This window comes from Callionymus lyra, chromosome 1 (genome assembly GCF_982586985.1).
Source record: "Callionymus lyra chromosome 1, fCalLyr1.hap1.1, whole genome shotgun sequence".
Classification (NCBI taxonomy): Eukaryota; Metazoa; Chordata; class Actinopteri; order Syngnathiformes; family Callionymidae; genus Callionymus; species Callionymus lyra.
The window spans coordinates 13,361,460-13,379,476 of NC_141818.1; the positions used below are offsets into that span (position 1 = coordinate 13,361,460).

The window sequence follows — 18,017 nt, forward strand, 5'->3', positions numbered from 1 at the left end:
GCCCACAGGTTAAAAAATGACAGGTGACATACTTATTTTATTTCTTCTATATGTCTTGACGCCATAAAGCACTATAACAACCAAACCTTTTTTAACTGGGAATGTAGAATCTGATTTTCTGGATTATTATTTGGCAGTATCATACATTTTAAAAAAGGTTGTAGCTATAGTACAAAGAAGTGAGCAACTGTAAAATTCATATTTACCACTGACATTTGAGGTAAAGAACTGCTGTTGCAGAAAAAGGTATAAGTGATGTTTTTCTTGGTAATTATTAAGCACTCAAGCCTCCGATGCAAGAAGCAAATTCAAGTGGCATCGACCGATGTGAAGAGATGTTAAAGCTGATGATTCATCGTTCATTTTTTACAAAGCCAACATCGCGTAAACTTAATTTCTATCACTTCAAGAGTAAGTAAATGTATTTATTTCTTTATACATTTCCAAATGCATTGACTTAGAAAGGTTTTATTCATCTTTCTTAAACCGTGCCAACCATTGTTATAACTGTCACTTTAAAAGAGTTAAATCTTTAAAGCCCATTTTTATTCACTCGCTGTCAGAACATTTAATAGAAGTCGATCCAGTTTGGAACCATAATTGTTAACAATCTGTGATTGAATTTGACACTCAAGATTTACAGGGAACTGAATAGCTGCTGGCGTCCAACCCCCCTACAAAATTATGGATTACTTTAATCATCTTTACATTTTCTCTTGGAAAATTTTCTGGAATGTGTTCGGTTAATTTGTGGATTTAGCCATTGAGACACATTTTATAAGTCGTAATGTCATTGTAACAATTAAAAGAATTGAATTAAAACCATGTTTTTTTCACTTGAAGTTCAAGATGCTTTTGATTCCTTTTTAAAAACAAACTTCCATGTATTTCAAAATTACATTTATTTCCAGATAAAACCCTACAAATAAGAATAATAAAAAAGCTGAACAAACATGTCTCAATCCTGTGTTAGACTTCATAGCGCTGCATTTTTCTACCCATGAGTCACAGCGTAGATTCGTGCTGCTGAGAGACAGGGGGGACCTCCAAGTCGGACCGGATGAATATTAATGTCATTCAGATGTCTCTGTGTTAATGGATCTGCACACACATCCATACTATTTCACCACATTGCTGTGGTATATCCCCGGCGTGCAGCAGTGTTGTCATGGATACCCCAGACACATCCACCAGCCTATGAACAGGGGGATGCTGAGCTCTTCAGAAGGGGCTGGCGCCGATGCACCCCCCCAACCCTTCTCTCCCATCCCCATTCTCTACCCCTTCCCCCCATATCTGTGTCCCTATTTCCCCCAAATCCTCTGCCTTAGCAATACTTTCTATTCGTGCATGTCTATGTTGAGAGTACAAATCAGAATTATAGGGGATTTTCCAAACATTATCAGGTCGTACAAGAAGGTTAAGATGCCACAGTTATCTTTAGTTAAAATAGTGGTTAACTCGCCTTCTGGGTGGATGTTGTGGGGCACAAATGAATGACTGTATGAGTGTGTGTGTGTGTGTGTGTGTGTGGTTTGATGCCGGTGGTTCTCGTGGTGAAGGGGAGCGTATTGGCCTCAGGGCTATGGTTAAGCCTGTAGTTCATCCTGAACTGATCCTTTTCATTAGCCACTATCAATAATTCAACATTGCACTTGCTTTAATGGTTTAATGTGGGCAAACCTTCAAATCCGTGCACACCCACACTGACACGCGCGCTTTACTTAAGAGCACTCAATTTATTGGCCCAGACCCAACACCTATGAAGTGAGTATATATATATATATATATATATATAAAAAAATACATAGATGTGTTAAACTGGGCACACAACCCTGTTGAAGCAACACAAGCTCACCAAAGAGGGCAGTCATTCATGAATATCATCTTGCTGGGCCTAAACCTACACACCAAATAAAAGTACTTCCTAAATAACTCCAGTGATATTTGCAATATAACATAACGTAGATCAAATCCTCAATGGAAGGGTTAGGCACTGAACAAACAATAACCATCTTAAACAGTCGTATAAACGCATTAAAAAAAATTGAATTATCTGGACCACAACATGCAATTACTTATGTGAGAAAAATACATTCATATATTTATACTGTAATGTTCATGCCCGCCAAACATTTTTGGTTTAGCTCTCAGAACTGTGTTCTTTACTCTTTCTTCTGCGATTGTTTTTCTTGGACTGTCTTTTTGTGCTGAAGCTGTTGAGGCTCCAATTGTGTTGTGCTGTTGTACAATGACAATAAAAGCATTCAATTAAATTCAGTTCAATTACCCAAGCTATGAGTTAAATAATTGATCTGCAGAGCCAAATAACCACAACCGCTGGGCCTGGTACCAATTCTGTGAGAGGAAATCATTTAATTATTAATTAATTATGTTGTTTATTAATATAACTGACTGAAAGTTATTTTGAAGCATTAGCCTGTGATCCTTGTTTCAGTATAGTTTATTCAGATAATTAGCCTGAAAATTAGAAGAACACAAACTATATAGAACTATATAGGGGCCAGCTCAGGCAAAGAATCCAGCCCAAAGACTGTGTTGATTCAGTCTTGTTGAGATTTATTTTTCTAAAGAGCAACTAAAGTGAAAAACCAACTCTCCTTATTTACTCACATGTTGATATATTGAAGACTTCCTCCCCAAGATGCAGTGAGTTCCTTATCATGAAAACGTTTTGAATTTATTACTTTACAAAGTTTTCCCCTGTCTGTAATCTCGGCGAACAAGAGTTAACAAGAGCGGAGTCTATTATGACGTAATAATGGCTTCAATTCTTCGTCCAGCCAGCTCTAATCACCCCCGCTTTGTTTATACAACAAGTTCCTTGACCAATCTCGACGTTTGACCAATCACAGCATAGTGGTGGTGGTTATGGTAAACAGTATTTAATCTCAAGAAAAACTTGTTTCTGTAGGCGGGGCTTAAGCACATTTTCTAATGTAAATATTTCAATGAAAAGAGAGTTTTGTAAAAACAGACAAATACTGATGAGTACAATAGAGGTCCAAGATATATTTAACAGTCACTCAGATAAACAGTTGCCCTATAAATGTTATTTTTTTGCCGTACATGCCATTTTAATTTTGATGTTTTTATCTGAAAGTCAGTCCTTGAAAATGATGTCGACAGTAAACTGCAACGCGGTGCGAAAAAGGGTGGGAGATTCTTGCATTAACTGCCTTTTATAGGGCGTCTAATTTATAGTTTGAACGTTAACGTTGTCTTATGCAAATGAGGGTAAACCCAGTCATGTATTGGATGAACAGATGGGTACTTGTATTTATGCTGTAAGATCTCCTCAAGCCAGTCTATCCTCCCCCCATCTAATTATTCACCATGAGCTCTGTTGGCACCTGACGTGCCGAAGCGTCATATCTTAAATAACCTCGCCAGCCTCACCCAAATATAGGCCCATTTTGCCTGTCAGTTTGTTTCCAGCTATTTTCGCAATACAATGCTTTATAGTTCCTGGTAATTGTGGTACTTCTACATTCCTTTCTTATTCCCTCAAGTACTCTTTATCTTCATGCGTCCTTAGTAAAGCAAGAGGAAAAAAAAGTTGCATACCGACTGAATTCAAATGTAATTTATTGCTTTAAAAGACAGAAACTGAAAGGCGAGCTAAGGATTCTTCTAATGTATTCGGTTGCCTCACTTTCTCAGCTGATGCAGTGGTTCTACTCAAAGGAGGAAAAAAAAAAAGTCCTTTCAGGTCCAAAACAGGATCAAACAATCTGCTGTAGAGTCCAGTTACACAATAACAATGGCTTACATTCACTCACTGGCTGAAAAGACAAGCTTTCACCTCAAAGGGCGTAGATGGAAAGAGCAAGTCTGGTTTTGAAAGTTGGTGTGTGTGGATACGGAGGGGAGTTCAGCGATATCTAAGACGATAATGGTGTTCCCAGATTAGATGGAATCAGTCTACCACGTTTGTTTTGAACAGCCGGCTTATGCCATCCAGGTTTATGCTGATAGCACAGAGAAAATACACCGCGATTCTTTGAAATATCTGACAACGTTTTGACAGGAAAAAAGGTTTTCATCTGAGAATGGGAAACTTCCTAAAGAATAAAATAAGACATAAGACATCGTGGCATTATCACCAAAAGGATGTCGTAAAGTGTGCGTTGTCTCTTCGTTGTCGATCTCCAAATTGTGACTACACAATATGGATCCTATAGGTATCGTAGATTAACTAATATGCTGTGATAAAGCAGATTCAAAGTGTAAAAAGCTCTTCATAATCAGAATCATAAACGAAAGTAAATCTGTAATAAACATGGAATATTATTTGGCTGTAATCGACTTCTTAGGGACTTTTCATTTTGAAATTTAGAATGGAAATAAAAGTATAAAATAGTAACACAATTGAAATCACAATCCAATATACAGTCAATCCAGAGACTTAAAGTTGCAAGATTTAATTTTTATAAACAATATATAATCATTATGTTTCTGTCAGTAAAACTAAGTGCAACCATCTATAGTTACTTGAACTTTTAATACTTGATCAAATAGAATCGATTAGTTAGGGGATTGAGTTTAAAAAGTTTCTTCATTCACTTGTAAGCGATTAACCATTGCTGCTCATGCGCCCTGCTCCCATAAGAATCATTCTTAATCTTCAATCTTCGAGACACTGGAAACCTTGTCTTTGAATACAACACAACATGCACCATTAAAATGAATCAAATTCAATGTGACTGTGTTGAGAAAACATGTTGATATTGTATATGAATGTTTCACTTCTATCATTTGTTAACAGGTGAGATGTTAAGATTTTTGTTGTGAGCCAAAACATATTTTTGAATTTAAAAAAAGTGTTGTATTGATGTATATCTATTCCATATTTTTAACAAAGTTATGTTTCTAGTTCTTTTGATTTTTTGCCAAAAAGTTGCATAGTCTCACTACAACCATGGGAAACTATGCCATTGGTTAAATAAAGAGATCTGATTTGCATTATTAAACATTGATTCAGTGAGATAATCTAAGCCAGAATTCCAGATTCCATTCTTGTTTGGCGATGGTTCTCTTTTTATTTTCCAAGAATTAGTATGCAGTCGAGCATGGGCGAGCTTGTCAAGATCAGGGGAAGAATCTTTTACCACCCACTCGGTGGATCTACATTCATGAACAAAGTTGACAAGGAAGCCGACCAGAGAAAGCAAATAAAATGGCAGCAAACACTCAGCATCTTCCTTTTTATGTGGGAGAAGAGAACACCTTCTCAGACTCTTCTATCTGTCTAGTAAGACTGTTCACCTGTCAGTAAAAAAAAACTCTTTTTCCCTTAAGAGCCTTTTCTTTTAGTTTCCAGGAACTATGCTTCGTGCACTCAAAAAGAAAATTCATACAACTGTGCCTTTTTGGGGGGAATTCTGCTTGACTATAGAACTCCTAAACATCTATGTCAAGAGAAAGCGATCTAGGGCCCTTCTCTTGCCGAGCCTGAGCTCCCCTGGGAATTGCACTGCTCATACAATGGATAGAGGAGGCCTTTTGTTAAGTCTCTGGGAGCTGCAGGGCTAGCTCTGGATCAAAAGTGTATGTGTGTGCTTGTGCGCACTCGCTCACGCACGCACACACACAAAGATGGCACAGACAAGTGCACGATTTTGCAGATGCACACACTTTTTTCCGTAAACTTTGTTGGACCAAGTAAACTTCTTCACCTTATCGCTGTAGTTTTTCCGAAGGGCAGATGGTTAAATCGGAAAAAATCCAACGGAAAAAAGACAAAGAGGGAAATGTTCGTCCGGTTTAGTGTCCCTCTAAATAGGGCTTGTTGTTGCACTTTTTACAAATCGCGGCTCAAAGCCCCTGGCTGGGCTTCCTCCTGGGAGTCAAGCCAGGGGGATTCCCGCCACGGCCTGTGTGACTTGAAGGTTCCGCTGTGTGTGGCGCGAGTATTCATCGCCAGTGTAATTGTAAGATCAACTGACAAGTTAAGTTTAACGCGTATGAATGAAAATGTATATTTTGGCAAGAGATCACATTCGACCATCCATCTGTTCCCGTAATGTCATTGTTGTGGTCTTGCCACCAATGTTCACCGCATCATTTATTTTATATTTTATAGCACTGTTTCTTATCAATGTTCTCGGGAATCTTGGCCGGTTCCCAACACATTTCTCAAAGACAGACAGTATTTCTTCCGAATTGGCAAAGAGAGGGTCAATTTATTTGAGGAGTTTATCTATAAAAATGGTTGAATTTGGATTAGGCTAAGGCAGAGGCTAAGGGTAAGGGTAAGGTTAAGGGTAAGGGTAAGGGTAAGGGTAAGGACTAAGGGCAAGGGCAAGGGTAAAGGTAGGGCTAAGGGTAAGGGTAAGGCTAAGGGCAAGGGTAAAGGTAGGGCTAAGGGTAAAGGTAGAGCTAAAGGCAAGGGTAAAGGTAGGGCTAAGGGTAAGGCTAAGGCTAAGGGCAAGGGTAAAGGTAGGGCTAAGGGTAAAGGTAGGGCTAAGGGTAAGGGCTAAGGACAAGGGTAAAGGTAGGGCTAAGGGTAAGGGCAAAGGCAAGGGTAAAGTTAGGGCTAAGGGTAAGGGTAAGAGTAAGGGTAATTTTTTTTATTACTCATGTTTTAGCTTTTCCAAGCTCTTGGTTTCGCCTGCACTCTCCCTCCCTCTGTTCATGGTCTGCTCTCTGCAGCCTCCAGTATGTCTCCCTACCTAACCACCAGCCCCCTCCCCTCTCAAGTCTCTGCCTTGCTTTCAGCTCCAATTTTGGGCACAATGAAGTTGTTCTGGCTGACAGTTTGGCCAGTAGAATAAGTGTTGTTTGAGCCCGCTGTGTGGCCTCTAGTGGGTCCATTCTTCCCCCTCGCCAGCTCACTTACCAAGAGTTGGTTGGTGAGACTGGAAAGCCAGCCTTCCCCACGCTCCCACCCTCAACCCAAACAATTAGCCAAATCCTCAACGCTAAGCAACACGTAGCTTTATTCCTCTGAATGGAATTGATGTCTAATTTTCGCCACATGTGTCCCATGGCCGTAACAGTCAAGTTGGCCTGATTTACTCAGTTACTCCAATGCTGTGTCTCAAATCGTATACTTCTCTTAGTCCACTGGCGGTTAAGTATGCATCAGGATAGTGTTTGTACTAACTAGTATGCAAATTCTCGACAGATAGCTTGTCTCAAATTAAACACTGCAAAATGACGCAACAGTTTCTTCTTCTATTACTATTTAACGATGATTGCCACCAGCTGTAGGCACACTATCGCCGACAACCTTCATGTTTCAATATTCACAAGATATTTATGCCGGTATCAGCACAGAGACAAGTGTCGTCCTCCTACTGCTGGCTGAAAATGCACCTTTAAGTCTATGCATATATAAATATAAATGACGTAATTTCCGTTCACAACGTCAACGTCACTAAGATGGCGGTAGTTTAGGGTAGAAAGTGTCCATACTGAGTTTTGTATGCGTTTTAGTACGCCAATTTAGTGTGCATGGTTCAATACATTTCGCATACTAAGAATTGAGACACACTAATGCACTTAACATACTAAGTTTAAGTATGCAAGTATGCGATTCGAGACACAGCTCCGGTCTTGTTGGACGTGTCGGAAAGGATTCCGTATTGGGGTCAGCTGGAAAGACAAAGCCCAAAGCCCTCTCTCCTCTGTCGCTTTCTGTAAGCATCAAACAAGCTCTCTTTCTTTCTCTCCCCCTCTTCCTAGCCTCCGCCTCCCGTCACTCCCTCTGTTTTCTCCCTTCATCTGTTCCAATGAGTTATCAAAAAAGAAAAAAAGTAGCACCTCACACGATAACTATTCCTCGTGTGTGTTGCGACACACAAAGCACACATACATACAAAATAAGCCAGAACATGAGAAAGTGGCTTGGGGAGGCCCCCCCGATGGGGTGGGGGGGAGCCATATGTCCAGGCGTTGAATATCAGTGGGCTTGCCCCCAGCGATCCGCCAGACCACCATAACTTAGTTTGTCTTCAGCACAAAGTTTGGTCCAAGCTTGGCTGGCTTCATTAGGACGCTATTCTCTGGAGCCAATGAAGCTCGACAGACCTCCAACAAAGGAGCTAATCACACTCAATGCTGCTCTCCCTCGCTCTTCTTCACCTTCACCCTGTTTATATGAAGGAACAAAAAGATATTCCAATGGGAACACACTCTGCTTCAAATCAATAATCAAAGCTTCAACACTGGGGAAAGGTAAAAATGCGAGCGAAAATTAACAATTGAAGAAAGAACATTTAAAAAAAAAAGAAAAGATAACGTTTGTAATTTCCTGCGTTTTACTTTGTCTGTCTTCCTCCAAACACTGAATGTGTAAACTTAATAGGGATGCAGAGAAAGTTACTCTTTTGTGCATGCCTTATTTTTGTGTTTTTGGTGTTTGTGCGACTGAGGATGTAGCGCTCTGACAATAGAGAGCCCCAGGCGGCTGAATACTTGAAATGACCTTGAACCCCGGTGTTGTCCATTCCCATGGCTGCAGGGGCGGTGAGCATGTCTTAGTTTCTTCGTGTGTGTGTGTGTGTGTTTTGTGTTTACGAGTACGAGACCCCCCTGTCTATTGTCTGTACATATAACAAGATCTAGTCATGTAAACTGCAACAGTTACAATACCTGGCCATTAGATCTTAATTGGGTTATTGCGATTTATTCAAGATTTCTCACTATATTTGCTTAATTTTCGTATAGTTGAGGGTGTTTTAGTATCGATTGGAGCCTAAGAGTATCAATACAATATGACTTTGCTAATCAGTGTGTATAAGATATATCTACACTAAAATATGTGTTAGATAGTTTATCTTTTTTTTAATTTCACATCTGGAAGATTGACAGTATCTGTTCTTTTTAACGTTAGAAGAAAAGTCAATATTTTTGGAGAACTACTGACGCTTCAACTGGAGTTCTGGTAAATATCGAGAGCAAACTTTTATCTGGTTTAATCAAAAAATATTCACTCACACATATTGTTTATAGTAAGATATGCTTTGTGCAGCTAGGAAAATAGCTAATGCTAGTTCAAAGCATCTTGTGATGTCAATAACTTGTTTTCTTATATCATTAAATCTAATACTTATGTTATTAAGACGTAAGAAAAATATGACTGTGTGAAACAACCGAGTTCATAAAATCCAAGGAAAGATGCCCAAACTCTTAATACACAAACATGATTATTTTGCTGAATATAATTTTATCAAATCATTTTTGGTGAACAATTTACTTACAAAGCTGACCCAGACAAATTACCCAGTCTTATGTTAGTCGTGGTATTGACTGGATTATCTAACGATTTAAATCCAGCTAAAATATATTGTGATGCACTTTAAATTAAAAAAAGCCCAGTTCAGTTTGCTTTCATACAGAGGCTGCTTCTTTTCCCCAAACAATATTCTCCATTTTACTGTGTATCCTACTGTGAACAAACTGAGGTCAGGTGGGAGCAGAGGTCGCCTGGACTTACAGACACGTCCTCTCGGTGTCAAAATAGAAAGACACACATGGACAGCATCAAAACACAGCGGAGCAAAAAAGGGAGCCCGTGGGTTAGGAAGAACAGTAGGGGGGTAGAGACGGTGGAGGGAGATCCAGCAAGGGGTGGAAAAGGCCACAGCAACCATCCCTGCTAGGAAACAAATGTCAGCGGCTTACTCCCTCAACTTGGGGAGTGGTTAAGCAGAAAACAGAATATCTTTAAATAATGGAAGAAAACAGGAAGTAGTTGAATTTGAAACTAGTTTGGTGGTAGTGTGACATAACGTAACTGACTTTTTGATAAGTTTTAACATCATAAATGCCCGTTAAAAAGAGACAAAAAGGCAATACATGAAATACTAATGAAATACCATGAGTCAGACTTGATCACTAAATAAATGTAGACACTCCTGTGGCCCAAGACAAGATCATTTGTATACAAAGCAATGACTAAACCTGTATTTCCACTTAACCACTTGGTTTGCAAACTCCCCCCAAAACAGAAATTCCTTATCTTATCTAGTGTTTGTTGCTCCATTATATTTGTTTTTACCTATACATTAAAGGTCCAAGCGTTGAATCAGTAAATATTTAGACCCGATCTTTATCTTCAACGCCAAAGGAACTAAGATTAGTGACATATTCACACTGGCTGAGATACCTGGTGTTACCCTGGTAAGTACATACCGTAGATTTAGAAAGTGTCGAAAGAAAAGACAGTTATTTGAGGAAAATGTCTTAAATAGAAAGAGAGAAACATAAAGATGACTAATGATGATATAAAAATAAATTTGAGATTGAAATAACCCAATAATACAATAAATACATATTAACACTTGCATAGTTGTAATTCGCCCGTTTCCCTTGAGTTCAATATTCATATTAAATCAAACTTCCAATAGAAAAACACTCTCCATGACTTCTACTAGAATGTTGAACCTGCTCTCTTCGCCCTGAACTCAACATTGAGCCGTATCAAGGAGAAGAAAAAAAAAAGAAACACCTACACAACACTGTGCCATTTCTTTTTCTATACCCCGAGCGTTTTCCTTCAACCACCGTTTCTTTCTCAATGTTCCTTCTCCTAACACAAATTGCGAAAAGTTTCTCGACGAAAGAAGCCCGAAAGTGTGTGTTCTCGTCTTCGTCAACACTTTTACACATTCTTCAGTCAGTGATTTTGCCTCTGTGTTAAGGCTGAACTATCCTGTGCCTCTTTTCACAATATAGATTGCTGCTATTATCCGCAGCTATTCCTCTAGATGGCACAAGACATGGGAGGGAAAAACGGATGAAGGAATTTCAGGCAAGTAGAGTAGAAATTGCTGAGTGACAATTTCCTATGCAATTGTCAAAGTCAGTCAGTTGTCATGTCCGATTTCCCCATTCCAGGTAGCTGAGCTTTATGTCCGAGAGCATTGTCTGATGGTGGTCTGAGTGCGGAGTGCTATTTTATAACATTAAAAAGTTCACTTCATGTTGGATATACGTGCAACATTGCAAGGACATTTATGCCCTTCGAAGTCCTTCACTCACCATTGTCCTTGCCAATCTTGCTGCCACGTTACGGTGTCCTTCAGGGTCCAAAAATTGCTTTAGTAGCAGGACGACTCAAACAACCCATTAGACAGCTCAACCAAGCTGAAAGTACACACAAAAGAATAATAAACGTCACAACACTTGCAATCATACGGATATCTTCTTAACATTGTCATGTTCTTTTCAGCAGTTGTATCCTATCAGTAAAATTATGTATCGTATTCCTGAGGTTTAAAAGGTGTTTTATATCTGAACTGACATAGTGTGACTCTTGACGTACCAAGATGCTTGTTAGACTCATGTTTACTAATAAAAAAGACTGTAAACTAGCACAAATAAGTAAGACACTCTATGTAGGACCAGCTTTTTGCAGAGAAGCCAGATGAACTCCTGCTGATTCAGCGTTAGATTCAAGGTGTTTACTGTCATGTGCACAGTAGGAGTTAGATCCCTGTGGACTAACAATAGAACATACAATGGTATCTATAAAAAGAAACTACAGCTAAATTCAACATATAAACTATAACAAAAGGAAACCATAGTGCCAGCCTATGGTGAGATGTCGCTTTCATGAACAAAACCTTGTTTGTTTTTTTCCACTTGTTCTTCTTTAATACTGCTGTATTTATCTGAAAGTCGTCATGGAAAATGGTTCTAAAAAAGGTTGGGAAAACCAGATCCACATCTTATTATTCAAATATTTTTGACGGCAAATTAGGTTTTTTATTGTAAAAGTACAGCAGTTGGTTGGTCGGGATTTTTTACACATTGTTAATATGGTAAGGTTTGCGTCTCAAACAATACTTTGTGTATCAAAACACATTAATCACAGTTGACTAAAAAGTATTCTCTGCGCTAATGATTACACTACCAAGTCGTGTACTCCCTGAAAGTGAATTAGGACTTCATCTCTTGTGTTGGACCTTCTGTGCTGAATTGGAATCTATAAATCAAATGTAGATAAATCTCTCAAACAATTTGTTACCTCAAAAAATACCTTAAATGTTCCCCACTGACAAACTCTAATAGCAGAGATGAGTAGGGGTGTGTTTTGTCAAGAATCTGACAATACAATATGTATAACGATACATGGGCAACAAGAACACGGGGAGAACATACAAACTCCACACAGAAAGGTCATAAGTTGGCTCCCTCCCGACCTGGAAGCGAACCAGAAAACTGTCTGCTTTGAGGCAATAGCGCTAAAAATTGCACCACTATGCGCATTTCATTTATTTTGAAACCAAAAAATATTTTCAAACATCAGCTTTAAAAGCTGCTGGAGTCGACTGTATCCTCTCGTCCTAAGTCATCGCCTGGATCTCGAAGGATTTCATTGTCCATGTAGCTGCGGAGAACGTATGGACTGCTGCCATCCAGCAACCAGAAGTTTAATTTTAACATGAAAATGAACAAACGCCGCAAATATGCATGTTAATTGTAAATTATTATTTTTTTAAACACACTTTATTGAACTGTAAACCATTAAGGGACTATGGTAACAAGTTGAAAATGTTTTAAAGCCCAAAAATATAGTGCCGAAAAATATCGATATAGTATGGTGGTCAAAAACATCCCTAATGATTAATAAACAATTGTATTCGAAAACTTTTAGAAGACCACAGTAACTGAAGGAATTGAAAACTTCTGTCTTAATTCCCCGCAAACTCATTACCGCCCGAGTTCCCCATAATAACTGTGCTTGGACTTCATGTTCTGTATACACGGATATTTGAGAGCTTGTCGACTTGTTTTTATCACAGCTACTCCGGAATGAATGTGGCGGAAAGAAATACACATTGTACGCGAGCCCTTTCACTTTGGGCCTAAAATCAAGTCTTTTGTGGCCGCTCGGCATTGAAGGTGGGAATACTGTGAGGCTAAAGGGGGTCTCTCTCGGTTCGGTCTTTTCGCCACAGATGAGCTTCATGCCCACGTGGTGGAGGCAGCGTGCCAATCGTGCGCGCTCGGGTAATTGATTGCAGCTACTAACAAGGGCATAATGTATTCTATTGTGGCCCGTGTTCATTACGGCAGGAAGCAGTCTGATCTTTTTCCTTTTTGTTCGGCTTCTGCTTCTCACCCTCCCCTTCCCTCGCATCTCCTCTTCCCTTCCTCTCTCTTTCTCCTCGGCGCTGGAAAAGGGAAAGAGGCGATGCAAAAGTGCCATGACAGCCAATGCATCCCTCTCTATCCCCGCATGCAGACACGACGTGGAACAAAGGACGGATGGAGAGAGTGGCGAAGGCTGTATGGAGAGTGATGATGCTTTCGCAAGCCTCCGCACGAGTCCCCGAACAGCCATGAAAACTAATGAAATATGTCCACTCGATTAGACCTTATGCAGATAGAAAATAAATAGATTACGGTGCTTTGGACCAAAATAGAAATTCATAAACTCTCTGCGATTGTTTTAATTACAAAAAATATATTTCAAATAAAGGCATATTGACGACTCGGGTGACAGACCAGACTAGACAAAGTGAGGTCGGTTCATCACAGAACATTAGTATTTAATAGACACGAGTATAAGGTTTTGTTTAACCCATGTGTTATCTCAGGGTCAAGGTGACCCGAAGGCCCATAAACAATGTGTTTGTGGTATACCTCAAACACATTTGTTTTCTTGGCGAAAACACAAGGGTAAAGACTTTTGTAGTTCTTTTTTGTCATTTTTTTGAGTAGTAAGTGCTTGTCAAAAAATATTTAAGTGAACATTATATTATCAATAAAATATATTATAATAAAAAAATGGTTTTAGACATTTTTTAACTGGCTTGTTCACTGTTTTGTAGTTTTCTTATTTTGTAGTACTACTCCTGTCTTTTTCATTGTTGCTTTTAAACTTCACATACAGTGTCCTTGTATGTTTTGAAAGGCGTCTTCTAAAATAAATACCATTAATTATTATTATTTAGCTTTATTTGATTTTATTTTTCATGTCTTATTGTTTTTTTTCCAAGATATTCCCATTATATTTAAGCTTGCAATATCGAATCATTAGCCATTGGGTTCTGCTGTAATTCATGTATAAATACTGACGAGGAAGAAAGACGTACAAGAGAATAAACGATGCGTCTAGTGATGTGACTTAAGTGTGTTTGTGGGAAAACAACGCGACAAAAGGGTTGAATGTTCCAACTTCCATCTAAAGGTCCATTCATTCCAACATCCTCTGATGTGTCTCTTAATGAGATGGTGAGACAAGGACGGTATTGTTGTCCATCCAAGAGATCCCGGCAATGAATCAATCAGTGAAAGAGCAACAAAAAAAAAACGTTTTTCATCTGATTAAATTTCTTATGAATCCCTACTGAGCCAACAGTTCTTTGTTTTAATGTCTCAATGTGTACGAAGACCCAACAAGTGTTGAGCTCCTCCATAACAAGTCAACAGAGACAGATGATAGAGGGAAAGAAAGAAAAAAAAGCTACAAGAGACATAAAGCCGATGGGAAGGTTTGTCCACCCAAGTGGATCCAAGTGGATAACTAGTGAGCTCAGGAAAGCCCCTCAAAGGGCCGGTCTGAGATCTGTGCTGATGTGGATGAAATGTCGTGTTGAAAAAAAAAGAAAAGGAAAGAGCTCTCACTTACAATCTGTACTTCTCCACTCACGAGACTCAATCACTATCTCCTTCCATGAAAGTCTGTTTTTTTTCCTGCATCTATTGGACCGTTTACTTTCTCAATGGATAAACAAAACTCTCTTGATATATGTTAACGTTAGCAAAATACAGGCTCATTTAATTGATGAATTCATTGTCAATCTACATCCCATATGGTTAGTTTTTGGTTGATTTTTGCATTTAGACTATTATTTTTAAACTATAAATGAATTCATGTTAAAGGATAATGTTGCTGTTATTAAGCTTTTCACGGGAATCGTTGTCAATCAAAAAATATTTGTAGTGTTACACATTTAAAAAAAAGTATAATAAAGAATTGATTCTAAGTTAAGCTACAATTCTATTAACATTTGAGCTCCAACAGATCCTTTCTTTTACATCCCCAAGACTAAATATGTCTGGCCAAGACATTTTATATGACTTTTTAATAATATTTAATATACATCACATACACATACTTCAAAGTGCACCAAAAACTAGTCGCCTCCAGTATGAATTATACATGACAATAATGATGTCAAAACAATAGTGATGCATGTAATGTGTGTCAGTAGTGAAACATGTTCATGCTTGTAGTGAAACTGAGTTAATGTTTCAATTTGCTTCTGATAATAACTGATGACACAACGTGTTCAGACTCTGGTTGTGTCTCTAAATTGGCTATATTTGGCTTTTTTGCCAGATTGAGTTTAAAAATCCTCCTCTAATGTACAATAATACACAACACACAGCTTGTATAGTGCAATGATTAGTGTTCTGTATGTTCTATATGAATTTTGTTTCCCCTGAAAAAAACCTACGTACATTTTGCCTCACAATGACATTCATTAAATGTACTTAATTTTAAAAAGAAATGTAGCTTCATTAATTCATTAGTATGTATTCATCTATGTTTCTACAACTGAAATCGCCCAAATGGATATTATATTTAACTAGTTGTTTTTCAAACACTTGGATTCCTCCATTACTGATGAAAAAACATGCTCAAGTCACTCAGAAATTCAGAGACGATGTGTTATTGCCGAGACATTGTGCATCACCAGTGCAACAGAGAGGCGCCTCTCTCTCTCTCTCTCTCTCTTTCTCCCCCCTTTTTCTCCCTCCCTCATCCCTCCTGCTCTGCACTATGCAAAACAGCGTCATGAATATGCTCAATTAGGTGGGACCGGTGTAATTTTTCTAGCTTATGGGATGTGACATTTGTGGAGCGCCAGCATACATCAGCGTAAATGTGACTGACAAATGTGTAATCCCTCCGTGCAATCAGCTTTTTTTTTTCTTCTTTTTTTTCTACACACAGCACAACATATACACCTGCTTTGATAGACTAAACGGCTACATATATAATACTGTTACATTGGATTGAAACATTTGAGAAATACAAAATATGTGGGGGTTTTTCTTACTTCAGGTGTGTTTCAGTTGAGAAAAGAAGATGTTAAGGCGGATGATGATGATGGTGATTTGTTTCTGACAAATAAATCCTTGTATATAATGTCATTTTTTTCATCACGGTTCAACAACTCGTATCGTAATTGTATTTTCATTTTATTTTTATGAATTATTCATTATTTATATGCCATTTTATATCTCTAATTTTATTTTTAATTTATTATATTTTATTGTATTATATGAATCTCTTTTTTTTATTTCATTCGTATTATTTAAATTTACCACAAATTAATTGCTGTGTTGTGTTTACAAAATTGTCAATAAAAGATTTTTTATTCCGGTTCTGTGTTGTTGTTTTTTTAAGTTGAATCGTCTTTAAAAATAATATTATACGCTTTATATTCTTATCTTTTTTTTACTTTATGGTGCACATAGATGAACATATTCTGTAGAATAATTATCCACTGAATAGCTGTATTTTCTATTTCACGCACCTTTAAGGATGCATTAGCTGCCTTTAGCCCATCTTTACTTCCTCCTCTACACTTCCTCCACGATGCCGCCGAACTCCTGTTTTATCTTTCTAGATCGTGAACAAAAAAACACGTGACGGCGTTTCAAAAACCAATTTCCGATAATTATATCTTATTCCGACACACACACTCATCACCGGAACACATTCAACACACTTTTTTCCCGCGCTCTTCAGAGGGAGCCAATTTACAGATGCAGTACTGAACCTGCCCTCCGCACCTCTCGCCTCTCTCTTTGCCTTCGCCTCGGCCCTTTCCCATTCACCCATGCAGACCTGCACACACACACACACACACACACATCAGCACACGTCACGTACAGCACCCTGCCTCTATCTAACTCGCTGCCACACATACCGAAAAAGGGAGGACGCATCCCTCATAGCACCCAGGAAATTAACTTGACATTTGATGCAGACAGAAAATATATTTCTGTGGGGTGAGGGAGGAGGAGGAAAAAAAAAACAAAAAAAAGTGTACCAAGGCAGAGACAGCATAAACCCATCCCTTGTTCATCCTTCCTCACCCCACCCCCTTTAAGCCCAGGGACGCATTCGAGGGGGATTTCAGCGATCTGCAATGCAGACGCCACTGGGTGCCCACGGAAAAGAAAAAAAAAATGAGCTTCATCTTTCGCCTGTCCTTCTCTCTCTGTTCGCATTCTGTCCCTCTTTGTTTCCACCTTTTATGAATCCCGAGATCCATTTTCATATCCCCTCCTGCTTGTCACTCTTTTTTTTCTATTTATCCACGGAGCTTCATTTGAAAAACACACCGACTTGTGAAAGTAAAAATGAAATTAGTGTTGCTGTTAATATGCTCTCTGTTGGAAGTCCACCCCCCCCACCCCCCTGAACCCCCTTTTTTTTCTTAATATTTTATTCCCGGCAATAAAAGAAGCTGCTTTTTGCTCCAGAAATGACTCCATAGCCGAAAATGTATTATGAGCGACTGGAGAGGATCCATCATTCGTGGTCTAGCATACGCTTGATAAGATTAACGACGGAGCCCGGCGGCCTTGTAGTAACCTCGGCGTGGAGCCCAAACACCGTGAGCGAGGGAAGGACCACAATTAATACATCATTATGCACTGCTACAGTTTAAGCCCGTGAACGATCACAACACGGAGCGAGACCACCAGCCAGCCGAGCCAGCCGGGGTCTGTCTCAATATCCCCTCCTTTTTGCATTAGACATGCAGGAATGTTAACATCATTATGTCTGTCTGTGCCCACCTCCTCCATTTCTATGCCAATATATTGAGTCGGTGTGTGTGTGTGTGTGTAGGTGTGTATGCTGCTATATTTAAATGTGATTTTCTTTCTCTCTCTCTCTCTCCAAGACTGTCCAGGGGGTTCATTTCGGAGCATACATATCATTTTGACACTGATATTAATACCAGATTGACTCAATATGTCTTTGTGTGGTACCAACTATTCGGGAAATGCTTTTT

The 18,017-nt window shown here is 38.9% G+C and overlaps 1 long non-coding RNA gene across 1 annotated transcript in view; it reads right to left on the minus strand.

Moving 5' to 3' along the window:
- LOC148088110 (uncharacterized) overlaps positions 1-18,017 on the minus strand; it is a 38,354-nt gene that overhangs the window by 5,064 nt on the left and 15,273 nt on the right. Inside the window, exon 3 of the long non-coding RNA XR_015711596.1 lies at positions 11,011-11,115. This is a non-coding gene — a long non-coding RNA (uncharacterized LOC148088110). The remainder of the gene's footprint in view (positions 1-11,010; positions 11,116-18,017) is intronic.